Source organism: Amblyomma mixtum, chromosome 1, assembly GCF_055824585.1.
Source record: "Amblyomma mixtum isolate Tamu chromosome 1, ASM5582458v1, whole genome shotgun sequence".
NCBI classification, from domain to species: Eukaryota; Metazoa; Arthropoda; class Arachnida; order Ixodida; family Ixodidae; genus Amblyomma; species Amblyomma mixtum.
The window spans coordinates 282,599,527-282,618,497 of NC_143012.1; positions in this window are offsets into that span (position 1 = coordinate 282,599,527).

Here is an 18,971-nt window from a genome sequence, read left to right on the forward strand (position 1 = left end):
TTCACAATAACAAATCCAATTAGTGAAGCTGCGAGATCACCACACGGTATATTATAGCACTTTTAAATTTGCCCGCAAGCCAAATAATGAAACAAGACAAATGCAAAGCTCTCGCCGTCGTAACCTTTAATGCAGCAACGCAGTGGCAGGTGTCATGATGCAGAGCTGCACTACAGGCGGGGGCTACGCTGGAAACACCACTCTCAAAAAAGTCCCAGTCTAAGCGTAAGTGGTTAAAAGTGACGCTGCCTTCTTTCGTGTCTCCCTCGTATCCTAGCTTTTCTCCCGGCTTGGGGAATTCTCATCACTTTCTGAGGCACAATTTTCTTTTGTAGAGGCAATGTGCTAAGCCGTTCTATCTGACAAACTGTAATCAGTAGTTCAACGCACGTGCCATGAATTGATAATCGATGCTACTGCTTAGTTGGCCCGTTTGGTTTTCGTGTCAAGACGCACGAGAAGGGACATTAATTTGTCTGATTGGCATTTTAATCTATTTTTGAAAATTAAGTCTTCCTGTTTTGATGAGGCAGTTCTGCTTTCTTAAAGGCGCAGACAGCGCGTAAGGCATGGAAGGGCTATAACAAAGAAGCGCTTATTGCGTGATATCGGACGTAATTTTATGCTTTCATCTGTTTTCGGCGTCCAGCCTGTCTCCTTTCTTAAGCGACTTTTACTTATCAGTTTACGCCCTACGAGCTTTGCTAAATATTTCAGTAAAGGGAGATCGAACACCATTCACCTCATGTCGAGTACACAATCATGATCGCCTGTACGAAAGGCACATACGTTACTAGCAGTCAAGGCATTCCCTATCAAATACTTGTAATAGTAGTAGCAGCAGTAGTATTAGTGATAGTAACATTAATAGCATTAGTAGCAGTAGCCGTAGTAGTAGTAATAGTAGTGGCAGTGTTAGTACTCAAAGTTGTGATTTTAGTACTACTAGTAGTAAGTGGTAGCCGTAGTAGCAGTAATAGTAGTAGTAGTAGCAGCAGTAGTAGTAGTAGTAGTAGTGGTATTAGGCTAGTAGTAACAGTAATAGTAGTAGTAGTAGTAGTAGTAGTAGTAGTAGTAGTAGTAGTAGTAGTAGTAGTAGTAGTAGTAGTAGTAGTAGTAGTAGTAGTAGTAGTAGTAGTAGTAGTAGTAGTAGTAATAGCAGTTAATTTCCTTCTTGTTCAAAACAAGAACTGTTCTGATCATACAGAGCACAGAAGATGCTTCTATGAAAAAAACAAGGCTAGTTAGGATATACTGGGTATAAATATTATGCAGAGTGGGCACCGAATAGAAAATAACCTTTCAGCAAGGTTGTTCCTTGTTTTTCATTTATTCGTCAAATTTCCTGTTATCCTGTTTAGGAGGAAAAGCACTTCCAAGTACATTGATTGTTTCACTGCATGATATCTATACGTATAGTTTCCGTGAACTTTGCCCTTTCAGTGGTAAATTTGTGTCGATGTGGCAGCAAAGAAGAAGTACAGCATTTTAAAGTCACCTATGGTACTTAACGCTCTGATCAGCAATGAAAAGGCAACAACCCCAGCCTTCTTGTTTCTAGTTCTGATCAAACGAATTGTGCTTAATTCTCGGCTGTCATGAGCATCCATTGACAACCAGACGCTGCGCCTGCTTGAAGAGAAACCATCGAAAAGGGCAACCACTGGAAAGTGTACTGATGACCCCATATGTTCTGAAGCACCGAAACGCCGACGACAGCAGAACCTTTTTTGGACGCAAGCTTGTCGTCTTGCGAAACTCCTGCGCATGCTTGATTGCTAGTTTCCGAGTAGTTCTTAAGTAAAGAAAACAATTACTTAGGAGCTGCACTGACAGCCGTCATGTATTAATTAATACCCTCAGCAAGTGTTCTGTCTCGGTAATTACTGGAGGGGATCGCTGAACCAGAACGGGATGCCACCGCGGCGGGAGATCCACTGAATAATTGCATGGATGAGAGCGGATTGAAAACTTATAGGATCAAAAAAAAGGAGTGAAAATCTTAGTTTGTGCCAAACATCCCGAAACCGAAAAGTTTCAATCCGTAACGAATAATTCAGCTGCGGTTGTCTCGTGCAATCTCAGGAACCAGTGTCGTTTTGCGTGCTTTAACGAAAGCGAGTCTGGCAACACATATTTAATTCAGCGGTCGTAGCGAGCCACTGCATGTTTCGGTACAGATGTTTTCTTGTGGTGCCTATAAAGAAATGAAGGTTCACGAATATTATAGTTTATTTATGTAGTTCGCAGAAACTTGGAACTAAAGAATATGCTCTACCTTTCATTTCAACAAAAGGGTTTGGCTTAAGTCAGTGAAGAAGGAGATTCACAAGCTTGTTTATTGGCGAACTGAAGTGCTAATGCTCACACCACAATACCTTCTTTTGCACATGCAGCGCAGCTGTACATGTAGCACAGCTGTGTGCTAAAGACTTCAAGTTGGTTTGTCGTGTGGTAAATTATTACTGCAAACAAAAGGTATTTTAAGCTTGTTTCCTTTCTGTTAGCATGTCCTACCTTTATGCTCTATATCCTATATATCTTTTTCCCGAACTTAGAGCGCATGCCTGACCAAGTTTTATGGTTTTTCTTCTTAATTGAACACTCTTGAAATTCACTTTGGCCTATATTGAAAGATCACTGCGTTCTGCATAAAATCATGCTACTTTCACTGAAAACGAAGCTTTATAAGCTAGAAAAGGCCAGGAAAGGAAATGTCGATGTCGCTATGACCTCCTGACTTTTCTAGTAACTTGCGACAAGGCGACATTTTTTTTTTTCTTTGGGGGGGGGGGGCAGTCATTGACGTTAGGCTACACCTCTCGTCACTTCAAAATGATTATTCAGGAGTCTATATCGGTATAGAAGTCCAGAGTATGAAATAAGTTTGGGGAACTTTTGTAATGCCGTTTCTCCAGCCAAAAAATAATGCTTCTTCTCCTCCAGGGAAAACATCCACATAGCCTAAAATAGCCACAGAATTGATCCTTAATAAGAGTAAAATTACATGTAGTTGTCCTCAGTGTTCTTTTAAACTTCGTTTAGTCTAATATTCATTGTTTTCCTAAGTAAATACAACTCTTAGAGTCTGAAATTCGAGCTAAGTTTTACGTCCATTCTAACTAGAGAAAACCTTACTGGACACCAAAATTGAGGGGTCAGGCACGCGGTTCAGTATTTCACTTTTTGGCTGCGAACCTTATCTGGCGCACTACCTGGGTTAGAAACAGTCACCTATTACAAAAGATGAACAGTGCCTCTTTTCACAACATTAAACTGTAATACAAGTTCTTTTTTGTTATGTTGTAACTTGTGGGGCTTAAATCGAAGCGTCACCTTAGCTTTGAGGTACGCTGCAGTTGACGTCTCCGGATTCCGCCCACTGGAGGTACATGCGCTTACACTGCACAGCACACAGGCTTTATTGCACTTCGGCTTCATTGAAATGCAGCTGCCACGTACTGCATTCATTTCCAGGACCCCCGGATCAGTAGCCGAACGCCAAAGCCACTCAGCGGCTGCGGCGGGTGATAAAACCGGCTTAAACCGACCAACGCTTTGCATGTATATTCCGAGCGCTTGGATTACAACACTGCCTTTCATTCCTCGGATGCTAAAAATGCCCTGCGCTGTTTTTTTTTTCGTTCCCCCTCCAAACCGCGATGAAGGAAGGGCTACATGCCTCAAATGAAAGCCCTGCTACACCATTTTGCGGAAGATCATGTCGGGGCAAAACTGCGGCTCGAGAGTTTGCACCCTTGCACGGTAGAACAGAATTTCACTCTTCGATTTCAAAAGAACCTAACAGCATATTGTCCCCTGTCACGCTGTGTCATAACAAAATTGGGCGCACCGTTGTAAACGCACCTTCCGTCGTCTAAAATATCGATCGACTAGTTTTGCGTAAAGCCACTTATCAGAGGCACCAGACACTAAGGTCGGCAGTGATGAGTAGACGGAATAATTTTTTTTTTTCATTTTTAAAATTGTTCCTGATCATTGAAAAGTACCCAGGAGAGTTTTGCTAACTTGGGCATGATAGAATTCCGGAGTCGAATGCGCGACTCAACTAATGCAGGCTACATATGTTTAAAAATGGAGCTAACTCTGAACCAATTTTGTTCGCGAAACACCCACGTGCACTTTACAAGTAGTTCTTTCACTTACGCAGGACCTGCAGGTGTGCGCCTGCATGCGAGCCTTCCTGCTGTTTAATTATTGAGGAACAATGCCTCCCGGAGCCACAGGAAAAAACAGTGCTTACGTTCCCAGCATCGGAAGGAAGGCAGGTGTCGGATGCAGTGCGTGGTCTTCTTCGAATTCTCAAACGTGCGTGGAAGCCTTAAAACTCTTAATTAACCATACCTGACCTAACCTGAAACTCCGTAAAAGGCAACAAAAATGAGAGCTACTGGGTTTGTAAGTGTTGCCCCATGCACGAAGCCGACCTCCAAGCTGCTTCTTCGTAAATTAGTAATTAGTGAAAACAACAAGAAAAAGCAGTGGAAATGCAGCTCGATGTCAGTACGAAATACTATTGCGAAAGCGTAGTGGAAACTGACACGTTAAAAAGTTTCTGTTTCCGAAAGGCTCAGAAAAGAGAAAAAAAGCAATGTTATTCTTATCACGATATTGATCCGAGTGGAGTCCAATACCAAGGTAGAATAGCATTACTGTGGCACTCACGTCAGGTTCCTATTTTCCCAATATCGCTATTTTACTCGAATATATAAAGGCCAACTATTTTTGATCAATTATTTATCATACAAATATTATTCCACAATATCTATCATGGTTTTCCATAAAATAACAAGAGCAAGATAGGCCTTCGAGAAAAGGAGCTGTGGTCAAAGATAATCGATGCAAGCATAATGTATTCATGTTTTTTTTTTTCATGTCTCATATAATGTGCTGAACGACTGCAGCCGCCTGGTGGAACATTATGTATTCAACAATATTATGGGCGTGCAAATAGTACTTCTTTGAAACTAAATCGAGGACAGATAGTCTAGATACAGTACGGAATCGAATACGCGTCAAATATTTCTCTGATTATTCGTTACTTGCGCGCATGTTCGCACAAAACGCATATTCATGATACACTGCAACGAACTAGCGGCAGCGCGACAACTAGCGGAGTTCAAGCTGTAGCTGTTGAAAGATGCAACAAACACTGCCCGACACTGGGAGGCATGCAGCTCAAAGCCAGTACATTAACCGTGACTGTTATTTTCATACGCCTGGGAAAATTTCCTTCTGCTACTAACCACGTTGGCGAACACACTGGCGCCTGGAATCAGATGACGAGAGAGATGAGAGTTATAAGCCGTGGCATCAGATATCAGGCACGCAACACGGTTCACTGACCCTAGCTTAACTCTGCTGCAACCGCCACTCTTGAAGGCCATAATGCTTGAGCTGGAATTAACCTCGTCGCGGTGCTGAACGCACAGCCCAATCGAGGCAGTAAGCTGTGCGACTTGAGAACTGTGCCCGCTCTTTGAAACAGTCGTCGAAGAAAACTATGTGCTCAGTTAGAATTCTGTGTATGTTATTCGAAAACTATTCGAAAGCTTTGCATCGTACTCAGGTTATCTCTAACCATTGCTGATATGCAATGTTCAATTTGCACAGCCAATCGAATAGGGAAATATTGTATACGATATCCAAGAATATCTAATATTCGTACACTAATAAACTACATAGTGAGAGGCAAACAGTATTCCCGCAACGCGCCGGAGAAAATTAAAGGTTTAAAGAAGAAATGGCCGAAAAGTGCTAATAAAAGAAACAGTACTCCCGAGAAGAGCACCTAAAATGTATACCCTGTTTCACAAGCGACGTCAAGACAAATTTTACTGTTGCAACATTTTTGAAGTTGGGGGGCTCTGGATCAGTGACCACGAAAGATCATTTTTAAAGAATAGCTTCATGCGCTGGTCGATGTTTCACAATGCTGACGATGTATAGTATCCCTCAAGTTGCACAACAAGTGAAGAAGAGAAACGATCACTCTTTTTTTCACCGTTATATGCGTGCATAGTAGAGGAAACGTCATTTTTTAAGCCATTTATTCCCATGCCTCAAAAGTTTTACGCTCTGGAGAAAGAGAGTTCGCAGAGGTGAGCAAGAAATAAGCACAAATGACTATGGGAGCCCATTCTCTCTAATACCAATAAAAAAATATTCGTACACTCGATACATGCAGCCTTCTAGACAACGCCGTACACAACAAGGAAAACATGGCGCTTGGTTTGAGGGTGAGGATGAACACGCACAATTCGATTCTTGCGAAAGCATCCATTTCAAGAGCGAGCTGTATGAGCGAAAACTCCCGAACAAGCTCGCCCGAATTCCCTTTCATCAGCGTCACTTTTAGCTTTAAAATTAAAACTAATGATAATGACATGTCTCACCGAGAGACAGGAGAGAATGTAATTCACGACGCTGCTCGTCTTCCCAGCTTTGTCACCAGCATTGCCCAGCGTCTGTGGCGGAATATTGTTCAGTCTGTAAAGAGTAAATTTCTGACGCGTTTACTCAGAAGTGCGTGAAATGAAAATGCCGTCTAGGCATACATAAGCGTATATATCTGGTACGTGAATACTTTCCGGCGCGAGCTCTAATGCGCTCAGACGTATGAGTTTGTGACCCCATGCTATGCGGATGAGCTGCGCAGCTGCAACAATTCTGGTTTTCTGTCTAAGCTATAAGAAGCGCCTCTCACTGCCAATTTTTCTAGTCTGAGCTCGACACGCACTATTGCTGAACAAAAAAAATGTACCGCGTACGATAAACTGAAAAATGAGTACTAAAAATCTCTACCAAATATTCACACTTTAAACAATTCAGTCTGTTTTAATGCTTATAGTTCTTCTGTCACATATGCCTTGATATTTTTGATGAAACAAGTGCAATGTACAATATGTTGGGATACTTGCTCTTTTCGCTCGGAAGTAAATGTGTTTACAGGCAAAAACAAAAAAAAAGATGCCCGTAAATAACTAAGAATTTCGTATATGTCAAACCACGTATTTCTACTGTTTTCCCCATGTTGGATACCAAAGAAAAAAAATCTGGAGCTGCCTTTTTTTTCTCGCACTATTGAGTGCTCTTTCTTATCATGCGTGCTTAGTGCTCTCAATAATGTTTATTGAAAAGCATATAACCCGGGAAATTAATTTCCTCAATCAAAGAGATTTTCTCTTTCTTGGCACCATTTGAAGGTGGGGCCTTTGTTTTCTCGCAATCAACGGACAAAAAAAAATGAAAATGCCTTCTCCAGGCATAAGTATTTGAAACCGCTAAACTGAAACTAAACTGAGCAATATGGCGGCATTCATTCGAAATGAATGAGAAGATATGGGTTGGAAAAAATTTTCAGGATTTAAAAATTTTTGTTTTCATCATACTCAGCATTAGGTTTTATTTATTTTCATGGCGCGTGTTTATGTCTGTAGCTGGTGTCAAGAACTATAACTCAACCAAGTTTCGTTTCAAAAGTTGTTTTCTCAAAGTAAAGAAAAGAAACCATAAAGAGCACTCAGTACAGAATCATAAGGAAAAAAACGACTAAACGTTCTTTTACGACCAACCACATTATGTCAGAAAGGCACTTACAACTTTACGTGACTTAACGACTCCTGTTTGGCGGGTGCGACCAACAGTCTTCAGGCTGTTCCTCTATGTGCACAGATAAGAGGCGTCGACGGTGTTCATTTTGATCTCGATGAATAGCGTAAGAGAAGGTTAACTAGCTTGGACACTTGGTGTAAACATCGACGTGAGCGTGTGTGCGACAGCGCATTTTTATGACGATGGTACTCCCGGTTTGTGTTCAGGCTAGAGCCGTTTACAGCCGCAGTAAGTGCCCCTTCACTAATTAACGCCCAGTGCTCATCCCGCCTCGCTGTTTACGATGGTGCGCGTGTGCCGACGCTCATTCCATGCAATGCAAACAATGCTTAACACAATATATTTAGTTTTAAGGCGGAAGCCTTTAATGTCTCGTCGTTGTAAGCAAGAGTTGTCGACAGAAAATGTCACGCTTTTCAGTTGGTGGAAAAGGTCGTGACGTCACAGTGCGCGAATTTCAAACGGGGCCAATTGTACTTTGGCTAGTAACCATGCCACCAATTGAAGGGGTCGTATAGTGATGCTCCAAGTAAGTGAGACTGAGCTTAGTTAATTGCTTAATTACCCAATTAGGCTATTTAGCTTTACTAGTCAGGCCATATAAATAAATAAAACCGATTAAGAAATTGGTCGAGCTCAGGAATCGAACCCCGGTCTTCGGCGTGAGAGACGAGCATGCTATCCACTCCGCCATGCCAGCTAGATGGTTTGGAATGAACAAAGGCGCGTCTAGTGAATACGGTGTCTTCACTCACTCTCATCCTCCTCCATTCCCTTCCGGCGAGGTTTAGGTGTCCACCGACAAATGAGACAGATACATTTCCTTTCCTCAAAAACCAATTTACCGACGAGCGAGGCGTACAACCGAATGGGCGATGGCGTTCTATGGACTCCTTGGCAGCGTTGCAAGACGCTGTCGCGTTCCACTTTTAGGGGCGAAGCTTAACATATTAACCACACATCAGTGACCACACTTTAGGTCAAAAAAGTGCCCCCCTGAATTTTGTGAGACAGTTACTGCGTAATTTCCTTTCTTCAAATACAATTTTCATTTTCTTCATTACAGCTCCTCTTTATCTATCTTCTTTCACTCCCACTTCCTCCCTTCCTCTACGGTGCGGTTCAGGTGTCCACCGAGATGACAGACAATTACTGCGCCATTTCCTTTCCTCAAAAAGCGTTGCGTTCAAAGGGCAAGGCATCGCGCCGAACGGGTGGTGGCGTTCCGTGGACTCCCTGGCAGCGCTACAACACGCTGTCGCGTTCCACTCCTAAAGGCGAAGCTTAAGCGTCATTAATTAGCAGTTAATTAGTATTCAGACATTAATCAGTAATTAACCATTAATTAGTGATTTGTCATCACTTAATAATTAGTACTCAATTATATGTGACGCCACCAGTGCCACAGAAACAGCGAAGGTGGTGCGGAAAACGCTTCCGCCTCTACCCACTTTAGACAGTCAAAGTGCCCCCTGAATTTTTTCTTTTCGTTTCAGTTAGAAAGAACTTTTCGGCTGAGTGTGCTGTTATCTATTGCAAGACCTGTCCGATGTCCGGACGCCTGTTTGCATTACAAGGCTCTCCCCTAATGGACCATAAAAGAGCCCTTGACAGGACAAACAGCCTTTAAAGCCGAGCTCCGAGAGGAGCAGGGAAGAAAGCTATAAATCTAAAATTATATTTTCTTTTGAAATGACTTAGAGTGCATTCGGAAAAGCAGGTTAATATCTTTACTTTATTATTATTTTATTATTATTTTTATTTTATTTACATTACCCCTCAGGACCAGTGTCATTAAAGAGGAGAAGGGGTGAAAGATGCAATAAGAGAGAGAAAAAATACAGTTGTTTATATGAATGTTACACAGCACCTGAATATGCAATGTTGGCTAGTGCTACGCGGAACTGCTCATAATTTTCAATGCCACCAACATCTGCAGGACGGTGGTCCCAGTCACGAGGGGTTCGCGGCAGAAATGACTGCGAGAAGCCTTTCGCGTTGCATAACACAATTCCGACTTTGTGATTATGATCAATAATCACTGATAATTAATCGATAAACTCTGGGACAAGCGCTGGTTGTATGTATGATTTTAAAAGAATATTATTGTTTCGCTTTTTCCTACTTATATTTCGCGCATGCAATTGTATGGTATTAACGGAATGCTTGAAAACGCACTCGGAACTAAAGATAGCCAAGAAAAGAGCTCATTTTAGGCGAAGAGCATGCGCATGTGAACACTGCTGGTAAATATGCCACGCTTTATTTCGGTTGGGGAAAATATTTTTGTTTAAGAATCCACTATTCTAACCTTACTTAATGTTACCAAGAAACATATATGCGCAATTGCAATACTATTCTGCAATCGAGCTACTGAACCATTAAAGTAAATGAAATGCATGTCAAAAAGTTTTGTAACTACACGGCAAAAATGGTCTCTGAATACAGTAACCCCGCAGTATACATGACTGGCCAGGAATGCGTCCTATACAGACGCTGGAGCCGTGCTTAATACGAGTTCTAAAAATGAAATAAACCATTGTATTTTCAGTATTGCTGACGTTTCAGTGGGATAAATGCAGAATTGCTTTTCATAAATTTATTCAAGATACCTCACAAAGACGGAGGGCATTCGGGAATTGAGTAAGGGGGCCTTTTTTTTTTCTAATGGCTACAAACTTATTCTTCGGACTGCTGCTCGGCTTTCTGGACTGAAGGCTTAGGAATGGAGCCTCTGCCTTTAAATGCAGTTGATCGTAGAAGGGCAAGAGTCTATTTTATATTATGTCTGCTTTCACGTGTGGGAGTGACATCGGAAATGAAGGAAGTCTTAGCGAAGGAATCCCGATCAGTTTACATGCGACGTGTAAGTTTTGCATTCTTTGATGTGGTAGCCATTTTACGGCCACAGATGAAACAGTAGTTCACGTTCCTAACGCGCTTTGCTCTCAGAAATAACCGGAATCAAGACAAACATAGCTAAAGGACGAAGAGAAAAATCAATTGCAACATCTTGAAATTTCATGCGGAAATACTTAACCACTTGCACTGACATTTTGTTTTCTCTAAGCTTAGCGCGAAAAAGTTCACGAGCAGAACATCTTTTAGCACCGACGCCGTCCTAAGTCGAGACCATTCCCGAACTTAAACGACGCACTTCAATTTGGAATCTCGCCACTGGTGGAAATACGGAGACGGCGAGGACAACTTGCCGTAAAGAAGCCATTACGTTTTCTAAGTGTTCCAAGTTGCGCACATAGTGCTTTGGCGCCGAGCTCTCCTCTACTTCTCTAGAGCGAGATTCGAATACTTATTGCCGAGGTGCAATCTCCGCGTTGCTTTTTGGCGCAATATCTGTGCACAAGAGCTCCACTGTTTTCGGCGATCTCGTTACCACCGAAGAGCGATCTCGGACGGGCTGGGCACCCACAACAGGAGTGGGCGCTTAGTAGGCCCGCTTCTTGCTCGGTCTGGAGGCGTTAATGGCCGGAGGCCTTCACGTGCACCGATCTCCAACGGGACTGATTAGCGTGCGTCCAGCAGCCTCGTAGAATTGGTTGGACCTTAGAGTGCAGAGCCGGAAAGGGGAAGGAGACTCTCCCAGAAATTGGCGCCAAGCCGGGTCCCATTCGGGTGGAATGTCTCCGCCAGATTTGTGGCTTCTTCGCAAAAGAATTTCGTGAGATCCAACTGCGTACTCACAGGGGCTGTTAACATTAACGGGGAGGGAAGGGGGGGGGGGGGTGTTTGCAGCACCGTGTATTTGCGGAAGGCAGGAAATTTGGCCGATAGCTACCGACAACGCAGCAGCTTAAATGCACGTGATTGTTTCCACAGTTGTGGTGCCTGAACAAACCTAAACTGCTGACTCGTGCAAGGAGGCGCCGTATAGCGGTGCAGGCATTTGAGCGATAACCTGCGCAGGAGGAAACTGCTAGCGCCTTCCGCCAACGCAGAGTCGCAGCACTTTCCCATATGCAGTTGCATGTCAGTTCTGAAGAAGAGTGTACGGAAGAAAATTTAACCGTGGAAGTCGCGACTGCAGTAGTTCTTGTGACGTTCGGCACACAAGACGTAGCTCGAGTGCCCGGCGCTGTTAAACTGTTTTCACAGAAACTTGAGGCCTTCTAACCACATTCTTAACGAAAATCCGGTAGCCTTTGGAAGTTGGCCCACACCCAAAATGTTTCGAAGAACCCCCAAAATTTTAGAATTTGGTCCAACCTAGAAAATGTAATACGGTTGATTAATGGGGATTAATGGGCAGATTAAGGCGTATTTATGGGTGGATAAGGTGAATTTAGTGGGAATTACTGGGTAGACTAAGATGGTATGGTGGAGATTAGTAGGCGGGTTAAGGTGGAAGAGTGAGTCGGGTTGATGCGATCCTATATGATAACCGAACAGAAAGTAACCGACCATTGCAGCACTGAGATTTTCAGATTTGATGTTGCTGATTAAATCATGACCTTCTCAGAGAATTTCGTTACAGAATTTCCTTTTTACAGGAGGACAACCTAAATTCTATATCATGAAAAGATTCAGCGCGCAGCAGGAGAGACAAGAAAGAAAAGGACGAGGTTAAAGGACGAAGAACGTTAAATTCGCGGATGAGATTAAGGTTTGCGGGGATAGGGTGGCCGCAGCTGGCATCGGACAGGGCTAGTTGAAGAGATATGGGAGAGATCTTTGCCCGGCAGTGGGAGTTGTCAGACTTGTGAAGATGATGAATATGATGAAGACAGAATATGAACACAGTGCGCAATGGCAAATCAAAAGCTAAAGTTTTGTCTTGTTTGTCACTCGAAACAAGCTCGTTCAACTAGGCTTTGAAACGGCAGTACTTATTTCCCTTCAAGAACATCAGGAAGATGGTGCCGCTAGAAAATAAACTTCCTCCCCAATTTTTTCGTTTTCGCAATTCCTGCACTTTAGTGAAGATGATTCTAATTCTAGTTCTTTATCGGTGGCACTTCATTGCCTCATCATTTCCATATTTTCTCTTTTTACGTGCTTTTTGTTCAACTCAACAATTAAGTGGGCTTTGCGCTATGGAAACTCTTTGCGGAGATTACATCTATGGAAAGAGGGCGGGATGGGGAGAATCCTAAAAGAAATTCAACAAGACATGAGATATGAAAAGCTCCTGCGCTTCTGGAAACAAAACAATTGGAACAAGTTTTTGAAATTCAATTACATGTCTGATCTTCTTCCCACCATATGACACGTTATAAATCCTGTGGACGTATTCTAAGCTTTAAAACTCAATTACTCCTGCTGGCAACATAATGCAATCATAGGAAAAACACATTATCTTTGTTTCTTCCTGCGAATGCGGAAGTTATCAGCTTGAAAAGACCACTAGCAGCTACAGAAGGGCAGTATTTTGAGCGGAGGAGAACTGTAGCAGTCCAAGATATCGCAGTATAATTTAATTAGACTATGAGGATGTATTGATTGAAGTGCCTTCTTTGTAAACATAAATGTTTTACGATACGTAATTCTTTTCCAAAATGCATATGATTGCATGCCGTTTAAGAAATGCTGAAATGCTTTGAGACCGGCTTTTGTTACGAGGCTTAAATTTGAAACGAGGGTAAGAATGAAATGTTGCTGACGTTTCTTTTACACTTTTAAAATGATAAAAATGGGAGGACGCTACGAGTGTACTTCAAAGCACCTTACAGACCAATTCAATGACTTTGTGTGACGCGCCGAAATGTGGTGTTATTGGCAGTAAAACGCGGTTGAAGTTTTTAGGTATACACATGATGGTTCAGTATCAGATAAAGACAAAGGCGTCAATTTTCTCCAATAAAAAAACTCTGAAACGTTTAATAGATGCCTAGAACCGCTTAGCTTGCAGGAATCTAACGCAGAAGGTTTCCGCAATTCCTTTTCTTTGCTGAAATTGCGGCCAACTTTAGCTCTTGAGCAGCCTTCAGCGATTTGTACTGGCTTTATATGATACACAAAATGATGCATACACACTTTTCCGGGCACCGTTGATCCCCTGGCCCAAGCCCTCGGAGGACGGTGGGAGACTCACCCTTCGCCGCACCATAAAAGAGGTCTACCTTGAGCTCCGCCTCGACAAACGCCTTTACCCTCCCCCTCATCCATCACTCACGGTGCCGGAGTCTCGCCTTCTTCGGCACATTCAGATGAATGCAGTTATCACCCCGTCCCGCCTCTTCCTCTATCGCTATCGATCGGACCCTTCCTGTCCCAACTGCCCCTGTATCTATGCGGACCTGGCCCATTGCCTCTTCTATTGCCCGGCTGCTCAGCAGTCGGGTTCCTTCCCCCCACCCTCTCTATCCATCACCACCTGGCTCGACTGGCTTGGCGCTGAAGGGGAAGAAGAACAGCGGCTTCTGGTCGCCCAGGTGGTCGAAATGCTCGGCCTATAAATTTTGGTCGAATAAAAGTCTTTTACTACTACTACTACATCAACCTGATGCTTGCGAATATGTTTTAATACCTTCTAACGCAGTTTTTGAAACACAGAGCTTAGCAGTTTATTCCATGGTCGTCGATTCGGCGTTTCATCGACCAAGATGCTGGTTTCACATTCCTGCTCCACTCAGCCCTCAAGAAGATATGGAATGAATGTTATAATTCGCGCGACTATATGCTGCCGTGGTACAGCACGTAGACACTAACGACCGGAAGTGCCGCATCTGGTCAACATTCAGGAAGGAACAATTTACGGGTATCGCATTTCCACCTTGTAACTATATCCAGTCGTAACTATCTCACTTGTGGAGTAGCGCTTAGGTACATCGTTTGATGAGCGCGCGAGGCATTCAGCCTCTGCACAACAAAACGAAACAAAGTTATCGCCCAAGCTAAACATACCTAAAAAGGGACCGCCTAGCAAGCATGCTTTGCTGATGAGAACTGAGAAAAAAATTAAGGAGAAGGCCGGCTACTCTGCCTCTCCAGATAAATAAACCTCTCGCTTCCTACTTCGCCTCAAAAGCTCTCTGAAGCAGTCGACCCGGGAGAAGATTTCGGGTGGAACAATTCTTACGCGAAGAACGATTGGGGAGCTGGTCCTATAATTCTGAATGTAAAATGAGATTCTGCTATCACGGCAGCACGAACGGTTTCTCTTCCTCCGTTTCGAGACTTTGTTTCGGAAAGTAAATACGAAAACAGCAATCTGTGTATAAACATTTTTGGGACCTGACGCCGCGCTGCATCGACACAGCTCTTTCCTCGCACCCAAATCACTTTGGGTGTGAAAAAATCGATGCTAACGACTCGGATCCACATGCAGTATCTACGCTAGTAGGCGAGCAGTCTCGGGTCACGATTTACGATTATAAAGTCTGAAAAGCCCTTTTCGCACTACAAACAGTTAGAAGGGCCGCCGCGGTGGCTCAGCGGTTATGGTGCTCGGCTGCTGACCCAAAAGACGCGGGTTCGATCCCGGCCGCGGCGGCTAGAATTTCTTTGGAGGAGAAATTCTAGAGGCCCGTGTACTGTGCGATGTCAGTGCACGTTAAAGAACCCCAGGTGGTCGAAATTTCCGGAGCCCTCCACTGCGGCGTCTCTCATAGCCTGAGTCGCTTTGGGACGTTAAACCCCATAAACCAAACCAAACCAAACCAAACAAACAGTTAGAAGAGGTCGCATTCATCTGCCTTTTTGCCAAAGAAGGTCGTAACAGCTGAGAAGAAAAGCGATTCAAAGAAATCTTGATTATATGATATACGAGAGATAACAAATTTTGTTGCTGCGTCGTTCAACAGAAAGCGTATGAACTTTCTACTCAGCATTGGTCGAAGCAGCCGTGGTGGCTCAGTGGTTATAGAGCTCGACTGCTTACGCGAAAAGCGCGGGTTCGATCCAGCCCGCGCCTGTAGCATTACGATGGAGGTAAAGTGCTACAGGCCCGTGTACTGTGCGATGTCAATCCATCCCGAAAAAACCCCAGGTGGTCGAATTTATCCGGAGCCGTCCACTACGGCTTCCCTCATGGCCTGGGTTGCTTGGAGCGCCAACCCCCTTATACCGATCCATCGATGTACGTCATCAGGAGAAAAATAATTTTAAGCCTCTTGCAATGTATTTTTCTTTTATTTTGTTCGCATAAGTAAGATTCATATTTAGGAAGGAAAATGATTGCAGAAACATGGGACGAGAACGAACACAACGGCACAACGCGCTGACTAGCAACTCGGTTTTATTCCGCCAGAAGCGAAATATATGCAGCGGGAAAAGTATTAAAGCAACAAAAGCATAAAATATTATAGGCAACCCAGATACAGAAGGTGCAATCATTGCAAGTGCGTCGCAGAAGTAAAAAAGATAGCGTTTTTTTTTTGTCAAGCAGTTTAACAGATGGCTTGCTGACGCAGCTCTGTCCTCTCCACTGAATGGTTAGCTCTTGTAAGACTTCCCTTGTTTTTTCAATTCTGTATTTCGTAACGACATGCGTGCTGTCCGAAAGGGGTAGTCCTCGGCACATTCAAAGCTCTTCAAGCGTGGAATAGCATAAGCGGCGCTCAAGAACGCGCTTGGTAGGACGTACCCACATGTGATGGTTCCAGGTGGAGAGAGTGCTAGATGCAGGTTCCCCCAGCTTCCTGCCCAAGGCTGTGGCGGAGTCCCTACTGAAGAAAGGAATAAGATTCGGAGTTAGCCAGAAGCGTCAAATTTATATCCACAGTGAAATGACAACTCAGGATCACCCGTGACATATGACAGTTGAGGAACTGGATAATAAATGAACGAAAACAGCTCTAATTCAGCGTGGACACTGTAACTGCGTGGCCTGCTCATAACCGTACTTCATTTCTATACAATGAATGGGTAAAAAAAAAACGCCGCTTCTAGTGTTACTACTGCTTTGCCTTAGTTTGTACAGCATAATCGTCTATCTGTTGCACCTTATGCCCGACCCTCCACCACTCACACAGCAATTCTCCCTTTCGATATAAGCATACTATAAAAGAAAGCAACGAGGATAGCTGAGCCTACTAGATACGTTTCTCCGCCAGTGTAGCTGATCGTTCGACGACGTTGTCAAAAAAGTACTATTTCTCTCTCCCTACTTTGGCTTCACACTTTTGCTTGATACCTTTGGTATCCCACCACGAAAACACTCGAGCCTGTTGGGCAGCCGTCCCGGCCATTCCCATTTCTACTGAATATTGCTTCCTTATATGACCAGTTTCATCAGCCATAGTGAGGAACTTCGAAAAGCTCTCTCTCAGGGTCGTCGTACAGACATGCACGTTGACGCCGATCTAGATTCTTCTGTCCTGTCCACACCCGGCCTCGCAAAGGGCACTGTTTTCTTTTGTCTGTGGCATAATGCAAGTAATTCAAGGATTTGTGATTTATTTGTTTTTATTTTTTATTCAGGATACCCTCAAGGCCCCTAAGTTGGGGGGTATTACATGAGGGGAAAAACACACATACGTAATAGGGATTGCAAAAGGCAAAGATAAATAGGGATAAACTCAATAAAATAAAAGTGGAAGCATATTTATAAACATAAATGAAAATAGATATTTCCGAAAGACACAAAAATAATCATTAATGTGCACACTATAGCTTCTAGTGTGTTTCTGCTGGCTCAATGGCAAAACATTGTCAGACATAATTTTCTGTGGGCATTTTATGACAGAGAACAAATCATAACACTTGATAAACACGCTATAGCGCAGCAGAAGACGACGACGCAGAAAGACGAACAGTACGAGGACTTTTACTTTCTCATATGTGATTCTTCCTTCATACTTTTTTTTTTTGCAAACGCCGAGAGAGCATTACTGCATTCAATGAGATCTGCACTTAATGAAAAATAGAATCTGCATAATGTGCTTGGAAAAAGACAGAACTAATATAAATCAGATTACATGTTGATGCATCCGTAATATATGGTTACAACGAGAGACCGAGAGATGTTCGTGAAGAGGAGGGGCGTCAGTAATGAAAAACGGTTTTAAAATGCGGCTTTTATTTCAACACCTTTTGCAAATCGCCATTATCTTAATGTTTTAGCAGACATTCACTTGCGTAATAATTCGACGAAGCAGATAAATAATGAATGAGAAAACATATGGCTATCAGGTATGAAAGGGTCACTGGATTTCGTACCGACTTCACTAAGCAGGCGCTTTTCCTGTCGATATCGAACCTCTTAATGAAGACAGAATGCTCTGATGTGCAATAATGAGTGTTATCTGGATGCGGAAATAGAGAAATGGAAGCAAAAAAAAAAACACTTAGTGCCGATATATAGCGGCTGACTTGACATAAGGCCCCTAAAACTTCAACTCTCTCTGAAACCCGACTGCGTTTTCTTTTTTTTTTTGTGCCGTCACTCTTTCTTCGTTTCGCAAGCAAAAATTAGCCTGGTGATATTACTAATTACATCAGCCTCAAGCTTGTACAAACGAAAGTTTCGATCCGCCCGACTGAAACATTCCCTTTTGGCACGAGCGCTTCCTTGACGCCCGAATTATTCGCTATCTGGACCGGAGTAATTCAGTCCACCGAATCAAGGCATCCATGCTTTCTATCACTATTATTTATTTCAACCGATCAATGAAGGTGTTTTCTGTGAAGGAGTATATGCAAGCTTGTTTTATGCTTAGAAATTCGTTATGACTAGAAAACTTTCAACTCTGATAGAAAAATAGTTTTAGGCGGTGTTAAGCAATGCTGGCTTCTAAACTTAGTTCTGCTTGTTGAGGGTAATTCAATCTTGTATAAAAAACATAGCACACAGAACGACACCTCCGAATTGATTCTAGAAATTAATCCTTACTACATTACATTTACATGTACGCAAAACTATGCTCAACAGTCGTCGTTCTTGATGCATTAAAAAAACTGATAACCAAGAAAAGATGCCTCTGCAGAAAAAGGTTGCTGATGTAGAACAGTAGATTGGGCTGGCTGGCTCATCGTGAGTGCAAAATTTGCAGCGTTAATGAGAAACAAGGAAAGACAATCAAAGCAAAACGAGAGCGACGTGCATGGTGTATCTGTTCCGACGTTGCAGTATGCCGGCGAGATATTATTATGACACAGAAATCACAGAGCACGTGGAACACGGTCTTGTACTGAAGAGATTTTATCGCATAATTTTGTCACGAAGAGGGTGAAGCTTGCAGTGCCGCAGGACGGGGTGCTAGCGCTAGGCCACCAGCCATTAAATCATCTTTTTACATCGGCCATCACGTCTCATTCTTTTGCTGGCTGCCACGTAATATTTGTTGGAGGTGCGAGATGTCTCTCAACTCTCATCCTCTGGTCATCGTGCTTCGGAGTCCTATGTCTGCTTTCTTCCGTCGATTGCGAGTTCATGTCTC